The following is a 26135-nucleotide window of genomic DNA, read 5'->3' on the forward strand; positions in this document are numbered from 1 at the left end:
GCAAAATGAGGTGCAGTCTGTATTGGAATCCTGTATGTCTTTGGAGAATTTAACTGTTATTTTTTTCTTTTCCTTCCTTTCTTAAAGTGGACACCATGCTAAAATGAAGTCACTTTAAACATTGAGGGGTTCTAATAATGACGGATTGATCCCACGCATACTATAGAGTTAACACGCATAGCAAAAACATTCGCGTATGAAATAAAAAGAAAAAAAAAATAGGATTACACGCGTCTTCTATCCGCGACTCGTCTTTTCAAAGAAGCATTCGGCCACTGCCTTGCTACTGTCCACACCCATCTTTCCCCCGTGCCGCGAACGGCGCCAGCATGTCCGGAGGGTCGAGAGTTACTTCCTGTCGGCTGGGGGGAAAAAGGGGGAGGGGGGGAGGGGTTGCTCCCTCTGGGTCTCTGCTCTCTGCCTTCTCCGTGGTTTGTCTTCACGGAGATGACCTTGGCTGCAGCATAGCTCGCGCAGCGGGGGCGGCGGCTCCCCCTTTTCACCGAAGCTGTTCTTCCGCGCCCTGTTTTCTTTGCACGCGGACGCGGGTACGCTGAGTGCGGCGATGTGCCAGTTCAGTTGGCGTTTTCCCGCCACCGTGGTCGCATCTTGCACTGTGAGCGAAGCACCGTATGTAGGTTTTTCGCTGGTGATTATCACGAAGATCGTTTTGTTCAAATTTGAGCGCGAACGTACGCATTTAAGTCTTCGGAGGAATCCGCTCTTGGGTGGCAGCTTCTGCGCAAGGAGGACGTGTTTAAGAAGTTCAACAGTCGCAGGCGTTTTGGATTCTGGGCGAAAAGCCGGCACGGGCGGAGGGAGCGTCTGCACTTTGGTGAGAGTTTTACTTTTTCCTATTCGTGTTTGTGCCAGTCTTGTACAGTGTGTGCTACAAGGGGAAGCGAGCATGTAAATATTTCTAGCAGGCAAGCCAGCCTCGTCGGAAAAAAAGGAGGGAGAGAGAGAGAACCAGGCTTGTCTCTAACGCGGACGCTGGGGCCGATGGAACGCCAGTTGGGATGGCGACATTTTCTTTCTTTTACAAGGTGACCGTTTTTGACGGATTGTTCGGCACAGTGCTGTACTCTTTCGATACGCTACTCGCGCTGAGACGGACACATTATCGAGATCATAATATGCCTCTGTCACACATTGTGGATTATTGAATCTGTGCAGCTCCACCATTTTTGCAGTGTTTGTTTTTGTTTCCACTCATTTTGGTGCCTATAGTTGGTAATTCTGCTTAAAGTTTTCTGGGTAGTAATGCTTGTGACTTGCACTTTGCTATTTATATTCACAATAGGATCTTTGACGGCAGCATATATTGTTTATCAGGGAGAAATGAACGATGTGGCAGTGCTGCCGAGCTGTGGAAGCGGCGGTCGATGCCGTCTAAGCAGTGAAAGACAGTGACAACTCATTTTAGACAAGAAATTTCTTGAGCTATGACGTGGAGCAGCGCACAAATGCCTTTCCTCTATTTTTAAGTTAGTATATACCGCAACTTAATTATGATTTATATTGTTTATTTCAGCATCACATGCGAGGAGTTCCCGGACGTATCAGCGTTTTACGCAAAGAATAGCCTGGCGTCATACCTTGCATATGAATTGAAATAAAGCAAATAAACAGCCCAGCTCATGTTATGGGTTCACCAAAGATGCATATTTTTTCTTTCTCATTAACGCGCATTTTTTATTCTGTGTTCCCTTTCCGCTGCGGATTAACAGAAAATGCTGCGTGATCAACGGTTAGCCGGGAGCAGGCACGAGGTGGTTTACATTAATGCAAAAGTAGAACAGCACATATCCTTGCTGCGGTCAGTCAACACATTCTATGTTCTGCTCGATCAATCAACAATTTAGTCAGTTTAGTGTAGGTTAATGAGTGAGTAAGTATAATGGGGCTTAAAAGATCAAGATCTGTTTTGTTCTTTTATGCCTCACTATGCTTATCATTAACCAGCACTGATCAGACAGGATTGTTGATTGGTCGGGCAGAACATAGAATGTGGTGACTTATCGCAGCTAGGAGATGTACTGTACTACTTTTGCATTAATGAAAATCACCCCGTGTCTGCTCCTGGCAAACCGATGGTCGTGTACTATTTTCTGTTGTTCAGGAGTGGAAAGGTAGCAGAAAATCAAAAAGCGTCACTTGCAGAGTTTCTGAAGCATTTGAGCCTGAAATCAACAGAATTTCAGTTGCGCGAATTCCAAAAGCGCTCCTAAGAAACACATGGGCCACTATTTCATAAGCGCTCAACAAGAGGTCAACACTGCATCATCCAAGATGTTGCCGATTATCAACAGACTTTCAACAGCGTGTATTGACACAACGCTTTCGAATTTCTATAGAAACCCTACATGCATTTTTGTAAGGGTTATGCGGTGCTTGGTCAAGGGCGTCTGTTTAACCGCGGAGGCGGATGAGAAGCAGTCTTGAAACTGAAAGAGTAGCCCAACGAGTCTGTCCTTCTCTGCCGGTGATAGAGCGGGATTCACATCAGGGTCGAAGTTGGGCGTTTGGCTGGCAGACGTGTTGGTCTCAAGAACAAAGCAGCCGTGGGCTGCTTCTGCGACACCTTCAAAGTAAGCTACCGTGGTGCCTTTAGCGATGCGTTGCCGTTCGTTCCCGAAGTTCGTAATCAGTACGTGAGCTAGACCATTAGTCAGATGAACTATACCGCGTGCAACACAGACTCCATGACGTAACAGAAGCTCTATGTTCTGTTCGGCAACACCGGCAGCACAGGACTGATCGTCGCACCTGACTGCGACGAGAGCAGACGAACGCGGCGGCATGAATACATCCGCGTCAACGATGCGTAAAGGTGCGTGGCGTCTTTCTGAGTCAGCGGTCATCGTTTCAGGCGTCGAAAACGTTACAGTACGGCGAGGAACATTAATAATCGCCCCATGCTCACGTAAAAAGTCCATGCCGAGTATGAGATCCTTGCAGCAGTGTGGCAGGATAACAAAAACGGCTACAAAGGCTGAATCGGCGATGGTTACTCGGGCAGTGCATCGTCCGATCGGCGTCATAAGGTGACCGCCAGCAGTACGAATTTGCGGCCCCAGCCATTCAGTTTTCACCTTAGAGAGCCGATCTGCGAAATTTTTGCTTATTATTGAGAAGTCTGCTCCGGTGTCTACCAAAGCTGTTACTGGGTGTCCGTCGACGAGAACGGAAAGGTCGGCGCTAACAACTTGATCGGCTTGAGGTTGATTGGGAGTTTCGGATTCATGTGGCTGCGGCGGCATCCTAGTCACAGCATCGGACTGAGTCGTCACGGGGGGGTCTTCGGGATATCGGTTCCGTTCGTCAGCAACCTGCCCCCCTGAGGTCGCCGCCTTCAGTTTCCCCGGTGTGGGCTTGGCGACCGGCGCCTCGGCGCATCATTGAAATCACGGCGGCTAGGTGACGAGTAGCGCGCGGGAGAAGACTGTGTACGGTTGCCTGAAGGGGTTGCACGGGTTGCGAGGTACTCCTCGATTTCTGGAGGGCGTTCGCCGACCCGGGGACGCGGGGAATCCCGAGAAAAACCCCGAAGACCGAGCTCACGGTATGGACAACGACGGTACAAGTGGCCGGGTTCTCCACAGTGGTAGCACAGCGGCCGTTGGCGAGGAGTGCGCCAGACGTCTGCCTTCCGAACCGGTGGCTGCATGACGGGGCTCTGCTGGGGCGGTGGCTGGTAGGAAGGCTGGTAGTATAGTGGCTGAGGAGCGGACGGCTGTATGACGAGGCTCTGCTGGTATGGCGGCTGGAAGGACGGTTGGTAGAACGGTGGCTGCAAAGTGGGTGGCGGCTGTGCTTCGAATCGAAGCTGTTGCGCAAGAGGCACTGCAGGCCGACGAAGAGCCGCTGCGTAGTTCATAGAACGTGGCTCCGACGGTGACTCAGGCGGGGACAATGTCTGACGTATTTCTTCCCGCACGGCTTCGGTGACAGCCACGGCAGTCGGGTTAGGCGATCCAAGGTTGAACTTGAGGAGCTCCTCGCGAACTACCTCGCGGATCAGCTCACGCAGAGAGTGATCGTCAGTGGATCCGTTCAATGTGGCCACACTGCTGAAGGGCTGACCACAGGCAGACTCCGTGCGCCGGTATCTTTGCTGCAGGGCTCGCTCAATGAGGGTAGCTTCATTGATGAAGTCCGCGACGGTTTGAGGTGGACTCCGAACCAGACCAGCGAAGAGGGGTTCTTTTACGCCCTGCATCAGGTGGCGCAACTTCGCTGATTCCGTCATGTCGGGATCAGCCCGTCGGCAAAGACGCGTCACGTCCTCAGCGAACATGGCCACGCTCTCGTTTGGTAGTTGGACACGAGCTTCTAGGAGGCGGCGTGCGCGATCACGGCGGTCATGGCTGGAAAAAGTGTCCCGCAGCTGCTGGCGAAAGGAATCCCAGCTTTGAAGACTGGCTTCCCTATTCTCATACCATGTTTTGGCGCAGTCCTCAAGGGCGAAGTACACATTGTGCAGCTTCTGAGCAGGGCTCCACTGATTGAATTGCGCCACTCGCTCGAACTGGTCGATCCAGCCGTCGACATCTTCCCCAGTAGCGCCATGGAAACTGGGGGGCGTACGAGGCTGCTGAAGCAGCAACTGGTGCTGACTTGCCTGTGCCATTACAGAAGTCTCGAACTGCTGATCAGCTGGCGTCGGTTCAGGTAGAGGGGCAAATTCCGGCGCCAGACCTCGGAGGCGACGGCTGCAGCGATGAACGGGTGTCGACACGAGCGGAAGCCGGTTGGGACTCGATGAGCGGCTGCGAGAGGCCCGAGACATGTAATTCAAGGCCTCACCTCCACCAGTGTCACGTAGCCGTTTAGGCCCGTAACCAGAAGGTTGGTTTTAGTAGGGGGGGTTGACCTAGAAGGCACAGAAGAGTAGGTCCAGAGAGAGCACTGAGAGACAGCAGCCGACTTCAGCTTCTTCTCGAACGCCACGAGACCACTTCTTCCAGTCCGCGCACGAGACTCGATGAGCTGCCGCCTAGCGGCTGCTGTTGCACACGCTACAATATTGGTAAATAAAAAAATAAATAAATAAATAAATAAATAAATAAATAAATAAATAAATAAATAAATAAATAATACTGATGAAATGGTACGTAACAACAAGTCAAGGTGTGACAAAAATCTGACAAAATATTCTCAGTGGAGGAGGGCATTGTTAAAGTACCGGCAAAAGTAAATGCTGTGTTAGGAGATTTTATTGCGATAGCAATACTGCGTCAGGTTTCGGCCCGTCGCGTCGTCTCGGGAAGGGCCACGTTTGACCTTGAACAGCCGCGAAGAAGAAGAGGAGGAAGAAGAAGAAGAACAAAAAGAAGAATAAGATGAACAAGAAAAGAAGAAGAAGAAGAAGAAGAAGAAGAAGAAGAAGAAGAAGAAGAAGAAGAAGAAGAAGAAGAAGAAGAAGAAGAAGAAGAAGAAGAAACAGCTTCTAGTTTACAGAAACCTTTAAACTTTTTATCCACTTAGAAGATTCAGTTCTCAAAGAAATATAAGTTTGCTATATGAGCCATTGAATGTGAGATCAAAGGTGAAACGTATTTAACTGGCTTTATGTCTAGAACATCGAGGTCCAACGATGTAATGCTTCTTTAGGGAGACAAATGTATCATGAATTTCTAGATCATCTGTTGCCTTCAAAAATGCTTTGTACAGTTTGTTCTTGGAAATGCAGTCATTGTAGAACCCTGATCAGGGGGAACCATAGTGGAAAAAGAACGATTAAAGTGATTTTCAGCTCTTGAAATGAAAGCTGGCGATCATGAGCGAAACCAAGGTATTGTTATCTCAACTAGAAACGTTATTCAGAACTTTTAAGGCTTTGTCAGCACGCTTTTGTTTTGTATTTTTGGAAAGCTGCTGGTGATGTGAAAATTTGGCCATTATTAGTCTTTTTTGTGTAAATGATTACTTGCCTTTTCGAAACACCGCAGTAGTTCGTGACGGTTCGTATGTACGAAAGCGAGGTAAACACGACTTTTAGCGTTCTTCATTTGATATGGCCACGGTTTACTAAATACTCGCCTAATCCGCTGGAAGATAGTCTTCAACTCGCAAGGAGCTCTGCTTCATGGACCGATTTAGAAAGCAGACATCATTTTCCAAGAAAACTATTTCAACGAAATTGACACACACTGTGGGATGAGCGCAATTAAAGCATGCGCCATTCACCGTGTTTTCTGGAAGGATCGACAACTAATTATGCGCCGTAATTTGTTCTTCAAATATTTATGATCGTACTTTAGCAAGAAACTGAAAATATATTCCTAACCTCAACGATTAAGGTGACATGCATTACGTATTGCTTTAAAAATATTGCGGGGGTTTAGGCAGGGCTTGAACCTAGTGAGAGCGAAAGCTGTGAGCGTTGCAGCGAATTTTTCTGCAGACACCTGGGTTTAATGTGCCGCCGTCACAACGTTCCAACGAACCTTCTGTCCTAGCAACTCGCTGTTTTCGTTCGCATCTACCAACTAGCAAGTTATCTGTCTACGTTCCAACGAACCTTCTGTCCTAGCAACTCGCTGTTGTTGTTCGCATCTACCAACTAGAAAGTTATCTGCCTTCTTCTTCTTCTGATTCTTCTTCGTAAGGCATACGGCACACGGTGCCACGGTGCCACGCCGACGGCTTGAAAACCTAGCGCAGTGTAGCTGTCGCTACAAAATTGAGTGCACATCTGAGTTAATCATCATTACGCGTGACAATGCGGTAGTAGCGACCATTGTGCTCCAGGCCTAGCGTGTACAGTACGTCTGACCACCTCTCGCCCAAGCGCTGCTTTTGACTATATAACCCCATTCGCAGCGGAGCCGCCGCTCTGGCGTCGACGTTGTGAGGGAAGAAGCACGCGGGCATGTGCCGTGCACTCGAGGAATGCCTGCTCTAAACATGGACGTAAAGACGAAGGATTCGCCGATCGGGCAACTTAGCTGCCAGCAGATGTCGTGCGCCTGCTTCGTGCCCGAAACTGTGGCGTCCACAACCGGGCGAAGGGACGCTGCGGGAGGCATAAGATGCATGCGGGACCTCTTTCTTCCCTTGCGAGCCCGGTGAAACGGAGTGCCTCCGAGGAGGAGGAAAAGAAGTAAGATTGGTGGAGGGGGAGAAAATCCTGTTAGAAAAAAGCAGGTCGAAGCACTGATCGTATCTCCCTGCCGTACGGCAGTGCTGATGGTACGCTTGTGAAAGACATCCGTCAACGCATACTTATCTCCGGAAGCCATCTGACTGACGCTCCTGGAACTTATCAAACTTCGGGTTTCGGTTAGGAAGTTTGGAGCATCGCAGCAGCACAGCATGCACAGCAGCGCCTCAGATCGCGGAGAGAGTAGTGACGTTTTTTTTATTTTTATGCTTCACTATTTCACTCCTCTGTTTCCTTTTTCATTAGTGCATTATTTACTGCTGCCTGACAAAAAGGCTAACTTGCCGAGAAAGAGGTATATAGCTGATTTTCAAGAGAAGAGTAATTGAGCTGGGTTTCCCCGATGTCCCTATTGTAAAGATACGGTTAGAGGGGGAGTTAGCCCTTGTCTATAGCGGGCTTAAAACCGAAACCGTTACCAAAGTTTATATTACAGCTACAGCAATATAAAAGGAAATATACTGTCAATATTTGTTACTGTATGTTCTCTCTCGGCTGACAGTCTTGCATTTTGTATTACACCTTTGAAGGAGCTGTACGAATCGAACGCAGACGGGGCTAAAAAACACCGAATCCTAGTACCGTTCTATGCAGGAGTATAGTCACGTGACCTCTGAGACACTGGTGAGTAGCCTCTTTCTGACCTTCCACTCCTTCCACTGGGAATGATCATTCACATCGTGAAGTACATCATTGGCTTTTCCCACGAACGCAGACAGGAACCTGGAAGAGTTGGTGCATTGGTCAATATAAAATATTCGCCTCTAATGCAGGTAACCTCGAAGTAGCGCCTCGTAATTTCATCAGTGGAGTGAAAAAATACTAGAGGGAAGATCATTTTTCATTGAGTTTCGTGGCTTTAAACAACGTTGTGAAAACGCGATCAAGCAGCCCCTCGTATAACCGCGTTATTTTACCTGTTGATGTACATTCGCGTCCCCTCCGGGATGGGGGGGGGGGGGGGGGGGGGGGAGGGGGCTTTGGAAAGAGGAAGAGTTTTGTCCTGAGCCCTCCGGAGTTTCAGGCCTTCCCAGCTGCCACAAGTGTACTGCCACAAGTGTACTGCCAAGAACCGAATCCTGCGGCCTGAAGACGTTTGAACGAGGCTGGTGTCTGCGCCCCGCGTTGACACCATGTTTGAACTGCGCTTCATTTTGTTGAAAAAAAAATGTTATTTGTTCTATTGAAGAGTAAATGTTTAAACGAGCAGAAAATCTCGGCAGCTAGGATTTAATTCGCGGAACCACAATTAAACTCACCATTCATAAATTCTAAGTGGAATAAATATCTGGTGGTATTACCTAAGAAACTGCAATTTTCTGAACAGTGTCCCCGGCTTTTGAGCAGAAAATATACGTGGGGTTTTTCTATAAGCTTCCACGTAGTGAAAAGCGAAGCGTAAAAGTAAACGTGTCTGCGTACGTCATAGCAAGCTATTAATGTTAGATTGGTGATGTTAAATACTCAGCAACAGTTCCCGGCGGCTTGCGCACAAGCCCACAAGAAGCTGTTCTTTAATGCTACGCATGGAGGAAGGAAAAAAACTGAGGAGAGGCCCCATGTATCCCAGATGCATTGCGAAAAACGTGCCGGAAGTCACGTGCTTTTTTTTTACCCCAGATATGGAGCAAATAACAACAGCGTCAGCTTGCTATGGGGCAGCATGGCTGTCAGCGTCGGATGGGGCGGAGAAGCGCTCAGACAAGGAAAGGCACAAAGAGGAGTGCGAAGGGAAAAGCTGCCCCATGTGTAGGTGGCGCCACAGCATTTTCTGGTCGCGGGCCGGCGTCGCGAAAAGTGACGTCATGGCCTCTCCTTCCTCAGTTTTTTCCTTTACTCCATGAGGCTACGCATTAGGTCGCGTAGCTTTTTCGCCCCCGACATGTCTGGGTCAGCTCGCCGGAACAGCTGCGTCATGCCCTCCATGTACATCGCCACCGTCCCGTTCAGAATCCGGATGCGGGACTGAAAGGCAGCTTAGCTCTTTCTCGACGATCCGTGCTGGTGTATGCTTCCAGCAGTTTACTGAGGAACTCACGCCATGATGTCAGAGTGCCTTCACGGTTTTTGTACCATCACGAGCGCCTTCGTCCAGGCCGAAGAACACGTTCCTCAGCTTTCCGATGTCGTCCCACTGAAGGAATGCTGCGACGCGTTCACACTGAGCAGGCCAGTTCTCCACGACCTCAAGCTTAGTACCGTGGAAGGGCTTTGGTACTCGTGGGTTGCGGAGGGTGTAATGAGTAGTGCCTTGCATGGCTCGTCTAGGAGCAGGCGCAGAGGTAAACTGCAAAGGCCCGTACTCTAGGTACGGGCCAAGGTTTCTGCGACTTGGTGAACTGGAGTCACGACAGGTAGAGGCCGGAGACCCTCAGCACCGGGAGGACATATGCCAGGAACCTGTGGGACATATGCCAGGAAGGGTCCCAGCACCTCCACCAATATGTCACGGTGCAGAATAGGCAACCCAACATTCAGCATCCTTGCAGGTTCGAAACCAGACGTGTCCTATTCTTTTCAAAACATAGTCGTCTCCGGCCGCCACCTATTGACACCTGGTGGCAATATAAGACATTTACGCCGTAAAGTCACGCGTGAAAGACCTGGATCTGAAAAGAATGGTCTAAATGATATCCAATCAGGCGCATTATTTTTGGTACTTTGGTATTCCTGAAGGCGTAATTTTGGATCTTTCAAAATGCATTCCTAAAGAATGTAACCATGGATTTAGAAAACTTAAATTTGACGACAACTGGAAGACGTTTTTACAAATTGAAGGTTAGTTTAACCCTACTTTTTGTTTGTTTTTCTAGTGTTGTGGCATCACAATCCTCTTTTGGTGTCCAAAAACTGGTTATCAAACTTCATAATCCCTTCTCTTTTCCGCCAGCAGCTTCTTGAGCTCTACACCACGCCCTTTTTTTTTTTTTTGGGGGGGGGGGGGATGGGGCTTCCTATTGAACGTTTTCGCTTCTGGACAGGAATCTTCGAGACGCAAATTACACTAACGTAATAAGTAACTTGAAGGGAGCTCTATTTTGGCATTCAAGGTGAGGGCAGGACACTAAACTCCGGCCTGCCTAGATCGAAAAACGCTTGCGTCTAAACGTTGTCTAGATACGAAGCATTCCTAATGGACTTGAAAATCGCACTGAGCTAGTAGGTAGCATTGGCCAAAGTGTAAACTGCACTGTGCACTCCACTGCCGTCGACACAGTGTACGGAATACTCAATACAAACAGAGCAAACAACATTATCGCAACGTTTGCGTCCTGAGGCAAGAAAGCGAAATTCCAGAAAAAACAAGAAACTAACCAACGGCGAGGCCTACGTGCTGACTTAGCACAATTTTTATGATGTTTTTAAGCGATCGCCTAACCACAAATAACAAGATTGTTATTCTGAAGGACTGAAGCTTAAGAAAAGCAAGGGTTATGAATTATTGAGGGCTAGTTAATGTGCAATCAAAGCAAGAAAAGCTGCCGCTAACATTGAAAACACAACGACTGTCTCATGCTAATGTACTGTTGCGATCACAATATTGCGGGGCGTCGGAGAGCGTGGCAAAACTGCTTTCTGCGCCATCTAACGTCACCCGCCTCCTCCATCTGATATCGCAAAAATCTCTATATTGTCACTCCTAACATATGCACGTCGTACTATAGATAGGAATCGGCGCCAGGTGTCGCTTCGATGCACTGGAAGCCCTCTACGGCTTGCCTGTGTCCCAGCCACTGTTGATGGCTGAAGGAGATTGATTGCGCCCTCTTTCGTGGCACCGAAACTCTGCTGACTGCCGTGAGGCCTGCCGTTATGTTTTCTCTCTGTTACTCTTGTAGGCTTCGCTGATGCAGTCATGCATTTTCAATGCGTGCATGCCAATTAAACGTTAACGCAAAAATCCTAATGCCAGGATGGATAAATGCTCCTGATCGGGAAGAACCTTGGATTACCAATCCCTTTTCGAAAAATGCAGCTGCGCAAAAACGTAGCTGCAACGAAATTTGCGATTTATTGTTGACATGGAAGACAAAACAAAAACAAACAATGTTTGGCACGAATCGCATGAGATGCCGGCAGGGTGCCGATGGGTGGGCAGCCTGCCCACCAATCGGCAGAGTGGGTAGAAGGAAACTGCACTATATCTAGTGAGAAGGTGCGGGGAGGGGTGAGGTGACTCTCATGGCAGTGCATGAAGGCTTCATTCGCCGGGACCCGCAAACCGGCTGGGGAGGCTCCAAATGTCGCCATTTTCGGTGAATGTCACTCATACAGCTAACTCAGTAAAGAACAAAAAACAAAAACAAAGACAGAACATAAATAAATAAATAAATAAATATATATATATATATATATATATATATATATATATATATATATATATATATATATATATATATATATATATATATATATATATATTGTGATGTGAGCCTTCCAAGGACCTTCTTTCACGCTTCACGCGTACATATCATCATCTTCATCTTCCCGCGGCGCCACCGGTGGCACGCGCCTCGGTTGTTCATCGGAATAAATCGCCAGAGACGGCATCCCTTGCTTTGCCGTCTCGACCTTGCCGTCTCCACCTGGCCTTCTTCCACAAGATATATATATATATATATATATATATATATATATATTCCACCGGCTCCGCGTGCTCTTCGTCATCAAGCGCAGCATTTCGCCCTTCGTGAGCTCAGTTGGAAGAGCACCGGAGGCGATATTCGGAGGTCCTGGGTTCGGTTCCCACCATCAGCACGTTTGTTTTTCCTTCTACTTTGTGTTTATCTTTCCCATAAACAGATTGCATTAGTAGTTTATGTGATTACCGAAGTAAAAAAAAAAGACAAAGTACAATCCCCAATGCCTTCCTTGGCCTCGCCGACTGTTGGCTTCTTTCCATATATATATATATAAGCGGGGATCCAGGCACTGGTAGTGGTCACTGGTAGCGAGCAAGACTGGAGTGGTGGTGGCTCAGCTTGAAGACAGCTAGTCCGCAAAGGGCACTTCCTCTTTGTCGGTGATCTTTCCGCTTAAATGGAACTTCGTCTTTACAATCTGGCCCCCGCAGAAAAGAGGAGCCATCCTGGCGACTCAAGGAGACGAAAGGATAGCGGGATCGTAATAGGGCTTCAAACGATCCACGTGAACAATCTCACGCCCACGGCGGCGAAGGTCAGTGGAAGCGGCTGGCGGTTCATCTAGGTAATTGACGGGAGAAGTCTGTTGGAGCACTACATAGGGTCCGTGGTACTTGGCAGTAAACTTGCTGGTCAGACCTCGTGGTGTCGATGGGACCCAGAATCATACGTGAGCACCGGGAGAGAATTGGTGCACAGGGTGGCTGCTGTCCGTTTTCTTCTGGGCTTGCTCGTCCGATGTAAGCGAGCGAGCGAGCTTGCGACATTCTTCAACACGCCTGGCAGCAGTTGAAAGTGATGTATAGTCTGAGATATCAGGACGGTAGGGGAGGATGCTGCCGAGTGGAGACGAAGGTTCCCGCCCGTACAGCAGAAAAAATGGTGAGAATCCGGTAGTTGCTTGAACGGCGGTGTTATAGGCATTGGCTATAAATGGGAGAATCTGTCCAAATCGGAGTGGTCGGAAGCGATATACTTGGACATCATGTCACCCAGTGTGCGGTTGAAGCGCTGTGTGAGGCCGTTGGTTTGAGGGTGGTACGCGCTGGCTGTCCGGTGGATGGTCTGACATTCGCGTAGGAGCGCTTCGACAACCCCGGATAGAAAAGACTTGCCTCGATCACTTAGAAGTCCACGAGGGGCCCCGTGCCGCAGAATGAAATGATGAAGAAGAAAGGACGCGACATTGGGTCCGGTGGCATCCTGAAATGCTGCTGTCTCCGCATAGCGAGTAAGGTGATCGACGGCCACGATGATCCAACGATTCCCTGCGGGTGTATATGGCAGAGGGACATACAAATCGATGCCAACACGATGGAATGGTCGGCATGGGCACGCAAGATGCTGTAGTGGAGCCGGCTGATGGAGAGGAGAAGGCTTGCGACGCTGGCAATCGATGCATGAGCGCACATACTTACTGACGAAGGTGTACATACCGCGCCAGTAAAACCGCTGTCGCAACCGTTCATAAGTCTTAAATACACTCAAATGACCACACGGCGGATCGTTATGGTAAGATGCGCATATATCACTACGGAGGTGGCGTGGTACGACGAGCAGCCACTTACGGCCATCTAGCATATAATTGCGTCGATAGAGGAGACGGTCACGAAGGGCGAAATGCTGCTCTTGACGACGAAGGGAACGCGGAGCCGGTGAAAGTGACGAGTTCGTAAGAAGATCGATTAGTGATGTTAGCCATGGATCCTTGCGCTGTTCTGATGGCATGTCTTCGATGGACAGGGAAGACAAGGCGATGCTGGAGGCAGGTGACAACGGAGCGTCAGGCGGCACCGGCGAGCGAGATAAAGCGTCTGCGTCGGAGTGCTTGCGCCCTGTACGATGGATAACTCGGATAGCATACTCTTGCAGTCTAAGCGACCAGCGGCCGAGACGGCCTGTAGGGTCTTTTAGTGAAGACAACCAAGACAAAGCGTGGTGGTCTGTAACAACATGGAATGGGCGCCCATACAAGTATCGCCGAAATTTCTGAAGCGCCCAAACAATGGCCAAGCATTCCTTTTCTGTCACCGAGTAGTTGGTCTCGGCCTTGGTCAAAGTTCGACTTGCGTATGCCACAACGTACTCATCAACACCAGGTTTTCGTTGGTCAAGAACAGCGCCGAGGACGGCGTCACTGGCATCGGTGTGCACTTCAGTAGGAGCAGCCGGGTCAAAATGGCGCAATACGGGGGGTGAGGTAAGTATCGTGCGTAATTTCGTAAAACCAGTATCGCAAGCCGGCGACCAGTCAGAAAGATCTTTGTGAGCGCTGAGAAGTCGCGTCAGAAAGCTATGATGCTCGCTAAGTTCCGTACGAAACGCTTAAAATATGAACATAAGCCTATAAAGCTGCGTAATTGCTTGATAGATGTTGGCTTCGGGAACTCTGCGACTGCGCGAAGTTTAAATGGATCAGGAAGGATGCCATCCTTGGACAGTGAATGCCCTAAAATAGTGAGTTGGCGAGCGGCGAAATAGCACTTTTCCAGATTGAGCTGCAGACCGGCGTCGCTAAGGCATTGCAAGACCGTTTCAAGGCGAGTCAGGTGGGTCGCGAAGTCGGATGAAAATAGAACGATATCATCCAGGTAGCAGAGACATGTGTGCCACTTCAAATCGCGGAGAATGTTGTCCATCATGCGTACAAAGGTGGCGGGCGCGTTACACAGGCCAAACGGCATGACGTTGAACTTGTAGAGCCCGTCATGGATGACAAAAGCTGTCTTGGGGCGATCGTCCTCAGCCATGGGAACTTGCCAGTAGCCAGAACGTAAATTGATTGAAGAGAAGAATTCCGCTCCATGCAAAGTGTCCAGCGCGTCGTCTATGCGTGGTAGCGGATAGACGTCCTTTCGTGTGATCGCATTAAGGCGGCGGTAGTGCACACAGAATCGCATAGACCCGTCTTTCTTCTTGACTAAAACGACCGGGGACGCCCAAGGGCTACTGGAAGGCTGAATTACACCCCTACTGAGCATCTCGTAAACTTGCTCATCAATAATGCGGCGCTCTGAAGCTGATACGCGATAAGGGCGTTGGCGTAAAGGGGCGTGCGTACCAGTATAGATCTGGTGGGAAACAGTTGATGTACGACCCAAGGATGGCTGCTGGATGTCAAAGGAAGCTCGGAATCGGTTCAGCAAGTCGATGAGCTTGGCGCGTTGATCTGGAGCGAGAGCACTGTCGATGGCTTTGTCGAAGGCAGTCAGAGGCGATGAAGGAGACGAGGAACGAGGTGGGCTAAAGGCACTGACGTCGGAGATTGTGTCGGCACAGGTGGAGAAAACCGGTGGGACGGTCAAAACTTTTTTCTGATCGAACAGGCTCGGCATGCCCAACGCACTCGCCACGTTGCAACGTGAGTGAATAGAACGAATCGTTAGTAATGGCTAGTTCGGAGCGTCCGCTTCGTACATTAAGGACGGCGCAGGGCAGGGGAAGACAGCGTCGCGAGACGAAAAGGGAAGATGGGGTGAAGAGCACTGTACAGTCTTGAAGAGAGGCACAGTTTATAGGCACAATCGCAGCAGATGAAGGCAGGATATCAGTAGCATCCGCAACATGGCATTTGGCTTCCTCAAGAACGTTAGCGGCGGTTGGTGCGGTGCACAGCGGAGAAAACTCTACTTCGGCACGAGCGCAATGAATTACGGCGCGATTGCGACACAAGAAGTCCCATCCTAAAATAGTGTCATGAGAGCCGTCACATAGAACGATAAAACCGATGACGTAGAGAATGTCCTGAATGGTGACTCGAGCTGTGCAGGTACCGAGCGGTTCGATGTGCTGAGCAGTGGAGGTGCGCAAAGAAACCTCAGAATATGGCAGAACAACTTTTCGTAACATGCGGCACAGTCTTACGTCAATAACCGACACAGCAGCACCAGTATCCGCAAGCGCAAGAGTACAAACATTTTCAGTGGTAAGTTCGATTAAATTGTTCGGTGGCGAAGCAGGACTTTCACTGGTCGACGAAAGCGCAGTTCTTGCCTGCGGGACTGCGTCTAGTGGTTTTCCGCATTGGCGAGGTAGAGCGACGACGCATCGGTGACGGCGAGTGACGACGCGGGGAGGTTGAGCGGTGGTCGTGCGAGAAGTGGTCAAAGTGGGACGAGGGTTGAGGTGGCGCACGGGGTGGGGACGGCGGCTGCGCTTAGTTGACCGGGCTCTGATCGAAAGCGTACGGGGCTGGGTGACGGCCGCACAGGCGTGCAACATGGCCAGGGAGACCACATGCAAAGCAAATGGGCCGGTTGTCAGATGTGCGCCAAGGGCGTAGAATAGGTGGCGCACGGCGCTGGGTGAAAAATGTCCGCTGAGGCGAACCGTACGTTGGAAAAGGCGTAGGAGGTGGTGGTCTTGCGGCAACCTCAGCATATGGCAGTGGAGTGTGTGCGGGCGTCGGGACAGCGTCGGCATGACTGAGCGGAGCTGTCAGTGCAGCGGCATGAAGACTTTGTTGTCGAGCGGGCGGAAGTGCGTCGGCAACTTGTTCCTGAATAACCTGGCGTATGGTCGGAGCCAGGTGTGAACTGGAATGCGGAACGTTTGGAATTAGCGATAATTGCCGTGCAACTTCTTCCCGTACGAAGTCTGATCTCTTGAATTAGTGTGGCGCTTACAGGGGCGTCAGACATAGCCGCGATCGTGGCTTCAGGTTGTCGAGGGACGATGCGTTGCCGACGAAGGTCGTCATAGCATTGACATCGTGACAACATCACTTACAGTACGGGGCTCTTTTGCCATCAGAATGTTGAATACGCCCTCGTGGATGCCCATCATGTGTAGCGAATCTTCTCGGCTTCAGTGATCGATGCGTTTACACGATGGCACAAATCTAAAACGTCTTCGATGTAGCTAGTGAAGGTTTCTCCTGTTTGCTGCACCCGCTCGCGCAAACGGTGTTCGGCGCGAAGCTTGCGGACCGCAGGGCGACCGAAGACATCCACAAAGCGAGATTTGAACGAGGCCCAGGTTGGAATGTTAGCCTCGTGATTGGCGAACCACAACTTTGCTACTTGTGTAAGGTAGAAGATAACGTTGTTAAGTTTCAAGACGTCATCTCACTTATTGTGGGTGCATGCTTACACGCTCATACGATGAAAGCTAGCCCTCCACGTCCTGATCGTCGGTACCGCTGAAGAACGATCGGTCCCGCTGTCGAAGCACCCCGTAGCATTGAATAGAAGAGGCCGAAGAGGCCGAGGTAGCGGGGCCGGTGGTGTTGGTGCCGGAGTCAGTCATTGAGGTCGGAATTCGGCGGCTGCGGAGCTCCAGGGCGAGGAAGAGAAACCCCGCGACCTTCACCAAGTGTTAAGCGGGGATCCAGGCACTGGTAGCTAGCAAGACTGGAACGGTGGTGGCTCAGCTTGTTGACAGCTAGTCCGCAAAGGGCACTTCCTCTTTCTCGGTGATCTGTCCGCTTAATTGGAACTTCTTCTTTACAATATATATATATATACATATATATATATATATATATATATATATATATATATATATATATATATATATATATATATATATATATATATATATATATATATATATATATATATATATATATATATATTGTGTAGCCACCTCTGCATTTGAAAGCAGAACCCTTGCAAAATTTATTTATTTATTTCTTATTTTACCCCCAGCTCCCCCTGTGGCATCACAGTCGGAGGGGGCGGGGGGTGCAGTTCTACAATGCATAGGAAAAAATCGTTATGGCGCGCGCTCAACCAATACTGTAACTTTGAAAGATAACTTCCATTATATTGACTAATCCAAAACATAGCTTACAGACTCAACGCGTAGCTCCTATCATTCAAGAACCTATCCCACGCGTCATCTAACCATACAGGTTATGCCAGCATTCAAATGTATTACTTCGTCATAAGATAGCGCGTATAGACAGGAAGACAGGACATCAAGCTCTCGGCTCAACATGCCCAGAAATTCTGGACAAGTGCATGCTTTCAAAGAGAGGAGGTTTCCAAACGCAGAGGTTTCGCATATCGCAAGGTTGTAGTACAAAAAGTACTGATTCCGTAGTACTTGCGAGAGCGCTAGTTGGCTATACGACTCCGAAGACCTCCGGCGCTTCATGGTTATACACACACAAAAAAAAACAATACACACACAAGAGAATTGAACCAGGACGTTAACACAGATGATGCGCTCGCTACCAACTGCCAGTTTTTTTGGAGTGCGAAGAAGAAGAAAGCTTCACGCAAAACGTGGGGTTGCGATATGAAGAAAAAGTAAACAAAAGATTCAGAAAAACTAAACGAAAATGAAATGAAAATAATGACGAATGAGATCTAACTTTCTGTCACATTGTCCAAACGCCTTGTAAAATTGTCCAAACGGAGAGGTGCAATCTCTTTGCTGTTGGGTGCCACCGACGGAACACTCACGCATTCCCCTTCTTCTCCCGAAATCATCTTGGAGTCTTAATAATCTCTCTTTTAAAACTGTATTTTGCGCTTGCCAGCACCTTGGTTTCGCTGAACCTTGGTACACAATCTGTGTTCCTCAAGTCCTGTTGATTGTCATCCGTTTTACACCGGGAGCAATGGGTCGCTAGGTTTCCGAGATTAGACAATGCGCCACACGAATTTCTATGCTCTCTTAGCCTTTCATTGATGCATCGACCTGTTTGCCCAACGTAGGCCTTCCCACATGTCAGGGGGATCTTGTGTATGACACCAGTGCGACATTTGACAAAGGCATTTCGATATGTCGATGATTTTCTGGTTTTCCTGCCGTATGAAGGGAACCGTTTGTCAAATGTCGCATTGGTGTAGTATGCAATATCCCCCTGACATGTGGGAATGCCTACGTTGGGCAAACAGGTCGATGCATCAATGAAAGGCTAAGAGAGCATAGAAATTCGTGTGGCGCATTGTCTAATCTAGGAAACCTAGCGACCCATTGCTCCCGGTGTAAAACGGATGACAATCAACAGGACTTGAGGACAACGGATTGTGTACCAAGGTTCAGCGAAACCAAGGTGCTGGCAAGCGCAAAATACAGTTTTAAAAGAGAGATTATTAAGACTTCAAGATGATTTCGGGAGAAGAAGGGGAATGCGTGAGTGTTCCGTCGGTGGCACCCAACAGCAAAGAGATTATACCTCTCCGTTTGGACAATTTTACAAGGCGTTTGGACAATGTGACAAAAAGTTAGATCTAATTTGTCGTTATTTTGATTTCATTTTCGTTTATTTTTTCTGAATCTATTGTTTACGTTTTCTTTATATCGCAACCCCACGTTTTGCGTGAAGCTTTCTTCTTCTTCGTACCCCTCAAAAAAAAAAAAAAGAAAGAAAACTGGCAGCTGGTAGCGAGCGCATCATGTGTTAACGTCCTGGTTGAATTCTCTTGTGTGTGTATTGTTTTTTTTTTTTTGTGTGTATAACTGATTCCGCCTCGAGAGAATTGTAGTTTCTCGCTAATGCAGTGCTAAAAAGGCACCCCCACCAACTACTTCTTGCCAGCGCAGAAAAAAACAACAACATACCAATATACCACATACCACCGTATACCACATTTCCCTCGTAATAAATGTGATGTCCAAAGAAAGGACTTGAGGAATTATTATTTTAATCGCCTTAGACTCTCTAAAGAAAAGCGCTATTACCGCATAGGATCAAGGGAACTTTAGTATTCCAATGTATAAACCGTCGTAGAAGGATAATGATCCCTTATTAGGCCAACTCACGCATTTTCCGGACACTTACCGCAATTCTAGCACTGAAATGTTTACTATGGAGGACATTTATTATCGACGGCGCAGGACATCATATCTGGTAAACTGGGCTTAAACCGACTCGCTCGCACAACACGGACCATTGCTCTCAATAGCAGTCGGGAGAATAGCAAGCGGTATCAGAGACAACTCTCCTTTTCTCCACATCTTACACCCGGTAAGAGGCCTGAACGGTGACTAAGGTATTCGTGCCTCTCATAATAATCGCAAAAACTTCCTGCTCCTTCAAGAAAGTAGAATTTCTAAGTGTGTACCGAGTCACCTCAAAAAATAAAGAAAAACTAAAACGCACACCTTCGCTAAGATCTATGGCTACCCCATAAATTCAGGAAATGCACTCAACAAATGCACCTTGACAAACTTTAAGAACCGTGGCTTATAGTTCGCATTTTATGATCGAGCAACCAATACATCAACAGTAGCTAAAACAACACGGTAATCTATGTATCTAAGAAGCGCAACTTGGCAACTAACATCGCAGAGACAATTGGTTATCACAGTGTCGCATGAAATCTTGTCAACTGTGTGTTCTCTCAACAGAAGCCACACTTCTAATGCAACACCAGGAATCCCTGTTAACAGCGCCAATGTAAAAAAATACATCCGAAGTTCACGAGACGGTAAAGAGATACTTTTCATTCTATTGCTAGCGCATACCGTTCATACCGTTCATGTACAGGTCGCGAAAAAATTCGAGCAGTGGAGCACGTAAGCGCCACGCTGATCGTATTTGCTTTTATCGCGGTGTTACGTATATGCATCCGGGATAATAAGACACTTTTAGAGGCTGTTAAGCGAACATAGGCGACATATATTTTCAAAACTTAAAAAGTAACTTGTGTCGTAATGACTACATTTTGCTCTTGATAAAAAAGTTTTGTGCGAGCATTCGCTAGACCAACAGCAATACAATTAACAGTATCTTAAGTACAGGTTGTTGTTGCTTTTTAGTACAGTAAATGTTTTGAAGGTCATAGCGAAGCAGAAAAAAAAAAAGGAAACAAAACGGCATCATAAAATTATCGTCTAACGTAATATATTCTTTTCATTTTGATAAGAGAAAGCTGAGGAAGCGTTGTTTTGTGAATGGCATCATTTTTTCACTCGACAGAATATAGCATACACGGTAGAGCAGTGTGGCCTGTTCGCATGCACTGCGTATACTTGTAACGTGTAAATACAAATGAAAAGGCAGTGTTATCAGTGTGTGGCCGGTTGAGTTGCGTCCATTGCGACAAAAGGGTGAATGTCTTTCGGTGCTTTTCCAGTGAACTATTACTTTTTTATCTTTTAGATTTATTATGTTGAGTGGTCAACCAATATTCCAGATTTTACAATAACCATATTAAGCCTTGTTCTTGGCATATCGCAGCGTTGCTTATGCACCAGCAAACCCAACACGACCGCACCAAAACCTCGAATGACGACAAACTGAAAATCATCAATTGTCGAGCACAGGAATTTTCTTCGCTTGATCTCATCCAACCTGCTGTAAGCGCCTGCACAACTAGAGCAATTAGCGTTCTCGACTTGTCATTAGGCAGTGTCCTTCAGCCTCGGCGTTCAGAACTAACGACAAAGAGGGGAAGGAGATGGGGGAGGAGGAAGAAAGGGAGTAGGAGGGAGTTCAGCTTACGAAACTATCAGCCCAGAACCAGTGATGCATTGACGGTATTCAACGTTCGTATCAGTGCTACCGTTGCACTGTGCGCTGAAGAGTTAGGGGGGTAGAATAGTAGGCGAACAAAAAATACGAAAATCGGGTCCCCAGAGCCTTTGTCAGGGGGCGAGATAAAATCCTCAGCCTAAAGCCCTATTGACAAGGTTAACTAAAGGGAGCGGCTAAAGCATGGTTAGTGTCCTCGCTCGTGAACGATAAACTGAGGCACAGACGAGAAGTTGCTGCCCGGCTGTATGGTCCAATTGATCACCGTGGCGTCAGAGCCCTGGTGAGCGTGCAATCGGTTAATCAGTCAAGCCGAATGGCCTTTAACCCACATTGTCGAACTCGCTGACGACAAAAGACTGACTCCCGTGCCTCGTAAAACGGATGGCGACCCTGCCGTGTGCTGGAGCAGGGAATGCCTGCTTTATTCTTCTGGAGATGGGAATTCCCAGTCTGCCCGAGAAATAAAGCAGTGAAGCGACGTTATAGGGTCTGGACGAGCATGCGGTCATGTATCAAATCAAAAATAGCGATCAATCAAGCATGAATGCAGGAGTCCGAGAATCCTTCTTCTCGTTCACAGTGAGGAAATACTCTATTCAATACGAGTGAGAAACAAAAAAATCCTCTCCTTCACGCCATACACGGAAAGTGTACAGAAGTGTTGCAGACGAAGGAAGCGCCACTTGAAAGCAGTCTGCGTCCCCGGTTTTAATTTACCTTGCCGGTATTTTACAGTGCCTTTCATATTCGTTTTAGGCAGTTATTTCGACATTATTTCATCTCATTTCATGTATTGGTTCTTTAATGGCCCGAAGGCATTACAGAGAAGGAGGCGTATTGGTCTCCATGCGGCGAGCTTCGTTGAAAACAAACATAACACAGAAAGAGAGAGAGAAAAAAATGAAAGAACTGAAAAAGAACTACAGAAAACAATTTAGATATCACAACAAGTAAAATGTCAGTGTTTCATTCAGGGTGGCTCAATATTAATACAATGAATCTAGGTAGCAGGTACACAGGGAAGTGGTGAACGCTACAAAAGATGAGTTTTTTTTTTTTTTTTTGTCGTGGAATGCTTTATAAGTGTATGAGGAGATATCATCAAGTAAAGAATTCCAGAGCGCTACTGCGCTGGAGGACAATGGGTGGTTGAAAGCGAACGTGCGGCTGCTTATGCGGGCTATCGGGTTTTTGTGCTCGAGGAGGAAGGATTATCTTCGCCGGGCGGTTACAAAGAAGTGACGGGATTTGGATTTGGTAGAAGTTAAACTATTTCGAGCGGGTAGGTTTTTGCAGTCGATGCATGAATGAAACACGGGAAAGAAAGACGTCGATAACTTCTTTTTCGTCTTATTTATTTATTTCACTGCGTACGAAGTTGACCAAAGGGAAATGCAAAAGCATTGCAAACAATTTGTGAACACAGTCAAGCAGTTCCACAAGTAATTCAGGTGAAACATAAAGCCATCGGAGTGACGCATACTGCATGTAAAAAATGGCAACGGGCACGCTTTCTCTAAAACTTGATATAGAGAGGTGATGACAAAGGACATTGCAATATAGGTAAAATGAACAATTATAGGTCAATTAACCCTCGCAAATGAGTTTTCAGAGCAGCCGCAAAAACTCCAATGCCACTATTGCGCATTATCATCTAGGAGGACCATATTGAAGAAGATGCGACGGAGCTGCAGGTGAGCCAAGCTTAGTTGCTGCTTTTTTTTTTTTTTTTTTTTTTTTAACGGACTGGCACTGCTATGACGATAGCATGAGTTTAAAATAAATCATGTGGCGCGGTTTTGTGTAGCTTCAAGCTTCTTAATAAGGATTTTAATAGCCGGATCTGAAACAGTTTCAGATCCGGCTATTAAAATCCTTGTTAAGAAGCTCGATGGCTTTATGTTTCACCTGAATTCTGGGACTGCTCGACTGTGTTCAGAAATCGTTTGCAGTGTTTGCATATTCTTGCATTGAACGTATGTTAGAGACACAGAGAAGTTAATTCAGTTCACACAGTACGTTGCGTAAATTTATTTTGAATAAAATTTGGTACACGATTTGCCTTCAAAGCTATATAATTAACTTGCATGTTTGAGGTTGAAGTTTGTGAAATATAAACACCAAAGTGTTTAACGGCCCGGAATGAGCTATTTTGTGATTAATGAAATAGTAACTATTGCGGATGGTAGCCTTTTGTCGACTAAACTGAATGTAGGAGAATTTTTTTTTAGGATTTAGAGTCGTGTTCCATTTACTGCGCATGTTAGGATCTGGTCAAGGCCCGTTTGTAAAGCACCCGTATCATCCTCATTTTCTATATCACGATACAGTGCGCAATCACCTGTGCATAGTCGAATTTTATGTCACAGCCCAACTGATATCATTTATAAAGATTGAGAAAAGAAATAGTTGCAGCATGAATCTCTGCGGCACACCAGATGCCACTGAAAGCAGAGTAATTGTGCGTCGTTGATGAGAGCTGTTTGAGCACAGTAGTGAAGGTAGTCTTTAATTCAGTGTCGACTGTTATTCACCAAACCTAGGCAGGAAAGCCTGAACTACACAATGAGTGCGATCCGGTGTCAGATGCGCTCTCGAAACCCTGTATAACGCAATCAACCTTTTTATCACGGTCGAAAAAAAAAAAAAAAAAAGAAACGATTCCTTGTGAAAATTCAGCAAGCTCGGCCGTGCAGGACAAGTCAGCTCCGAAGCCGCGCTGAAAATTCTAAAAAATCCGATGATCCTAGAATTGACAGATCATACAAGAATAAAGAATATACTGTAATGATCTACAGCAGGGGTCTGAAACACGTGGCCCTTTGGTCGCATACGGCCAGCGGAGCTGCGTGATGCGGCCTTCAGGCTCCAAATATTTCAGTCTCTGCTTCCAAAGCACGTGCCAGTTAAACGAGTTGACTTCACCACAACCATCTCATTCCCAATAAAGTAAACTAGAAGTGCTCGTCCCCAGATGGTACGCATTCTTTGTAGAAATGAAAAGGGGAAATGAACCCGCATTCTCCGAGAACTTTGGACGCACGTCAGCGACCATGAGTAGCGAGGCACCGTGCAACCAACTCTGTCTTTCATCTCTAAGCATTTTTTTCTTGCGGAGTAACGGACTTCGATATTACCCGTTGCCCCCGTTCAGTAGCCCTCTCCGAGCCATCCTGAAGTGGCGACTATCTGCCGCTTAGGTGAGAGGCAGCACGTGCCCTTTTTTTGTCTCAACAAAGAGCAGCAGGGTGTGGTCTGGGAACGAGTCATTTTGGTTTAATTTTTTATTTATTTCATTCATATTTTTATTAGACAGTTTACAGTCATTTAATTTCATTCTTTTTGTTATTTTTCGCGCTCTCAGACCGCGAGGCACAAATTTTCGCAATACGGCTCGCATGGCAGTACGAATTTGAGACCACTGATCTACAGAATGCAGTGATTGCCGATATTGGCCTTTAGTTTCAATATCAGAAAGGAGGCCATTTTTATGGGCCGGTACAGTATTTTGAATTCCCAAAACAGGACACCTGAATATATTGACAAACTAAACAGAACGAATAACAGCTTGAGAGGCGATTTGGGGCTGCATAGTACCCAGAACTGCCAGAGCGTACACAAGCGCGGCTCAACGTACAAAGCGTACAACGTAAAAAGGAACGTACAAAGCGAGGCAGCATTGCCTAGATGCGGAACTCGAATCCGTTCCTTTCTGTGATTCAGGTTTTGCTTCGATTGCTGCTGGCATCTTCCGGACCCTGTTCAGAGACGAATGTGACAACATTCTACGCTTCCACGGAATTGTTCCGGCTACCTGAGATCTGGGAATATGACGGGCCCTTCCATCGCGCATCAGACGGTGACAACGTCAACTATAATCCCAGCACCGCCAAGCTATCAGCAACATCACGGACGATGACTGTGACGTCAGTGGACTGCAATATAAGCGAGATCTTCGGCGGGGGACCCTTCAGTGGGGGCGGCAGCATTGCCAAGATGCGGAAATCAAATCCGTTCCTTTTTGTGATTCAGGTGAGAAAACGCTTCGGCAAAACTTTTGGTAGCAACAACCTCTGCCTGCTCTTGCTGCCGTGCCCACTCCTGCACTTTGAATGTTTTGTTAATATGTTGGTTTCTTTACGATCCCTCTTGTTACTGGCGGAGGACGTCGAGACTGACCCTGGTCCCTTAACCGAAACGCTTGAAGAGCAACTGAAAGCGATTGCGAAAGACATCCAGGAGATAAAGCAAGAAAAAACAGTGACCTACCAAAAACTAGGATCAATTGAAAAAAAAAAAAAAAACTGGAAAAAATCGGCAAGATAGAAAAACAGCTCTTGGAATGCGTGGAGAGGGTGGAGAAACTTGATAAAATGGTTGCATTCTTGATTAAAACAGCTGATGAGCTAGATAATAGGAGCCGCAGGTCCGATCTCATTATTTATGGTGTTAAGGAGCAAGAGGATGAGACCCCCCAAGGCCTGCAAGATGCTGTAGAGAAACTTTTCCAAGAAAAATTAGAAATTAAAACTGCAGGCTTCGAAAGGATCCATCGTCTTGGTCGAAAAGAAGCATCTGACGATTCAAAGCATCGGCCAGTTATCTCGAAATTATTTGATTACAGAGATAAAGCTAACATAGTCGGAAACTGCACAAAGCTTAAACAAACTGGGTACTCAATTGGTGAAGACTTTTCCCGGGGTGTACGAGAAGTTGGAAAGAAGCTTTAGGAGCGAACGAAAGTAAACTGTGACCAAAAAGACAAGCTGTACCTGAATTACGATAAAATCAAGATAAATAAACGCTCGTACAAATGGGACGAGGAGAGAAACGACATTGTTGAAGTTAAAAAAAAAATAAAAAAAAACGAAAGCCTGGACGTCGCTCCAAC

General features: G+C 47.2%; 1 long non-coding RNA gene across 1 annotated transcript; it reads left to right on the forward strand.

Moving 5' to 3' along the window:
* Nucleotides 1–698: 698 nt before the first annotated feature.
* Nucleotides 699–1659, forward strand: LOC146201918 (uncharacterized). The gene is made up of 2 exons (XR_014701868.1): nt 699–1046; nt 1535–1659. It is a non-coding gene; the product is annotated as an uncharacterized LOC146201918 (long non-coding RNA).
* Nucleotides 1660–26135: the final 24476 nt, after the last annotated feature.

This window comes from Amblyomma maculatum, chromosome 1, assembly GCF_055883805.1.
Source record: "Amblyomma maculatum isolate TAMU_Amacu chromosome 1, ASM5588380v1, whole genome shotgun sequence".
In the NCBI taxonomy this organism is placed as follows: domain Eukaryota; kingdom Metazoa; phylum Arthropoda; class Arachnida; order Ixodida; family Ixodidae; genus Amblyomma; species Amblyomma maculatum.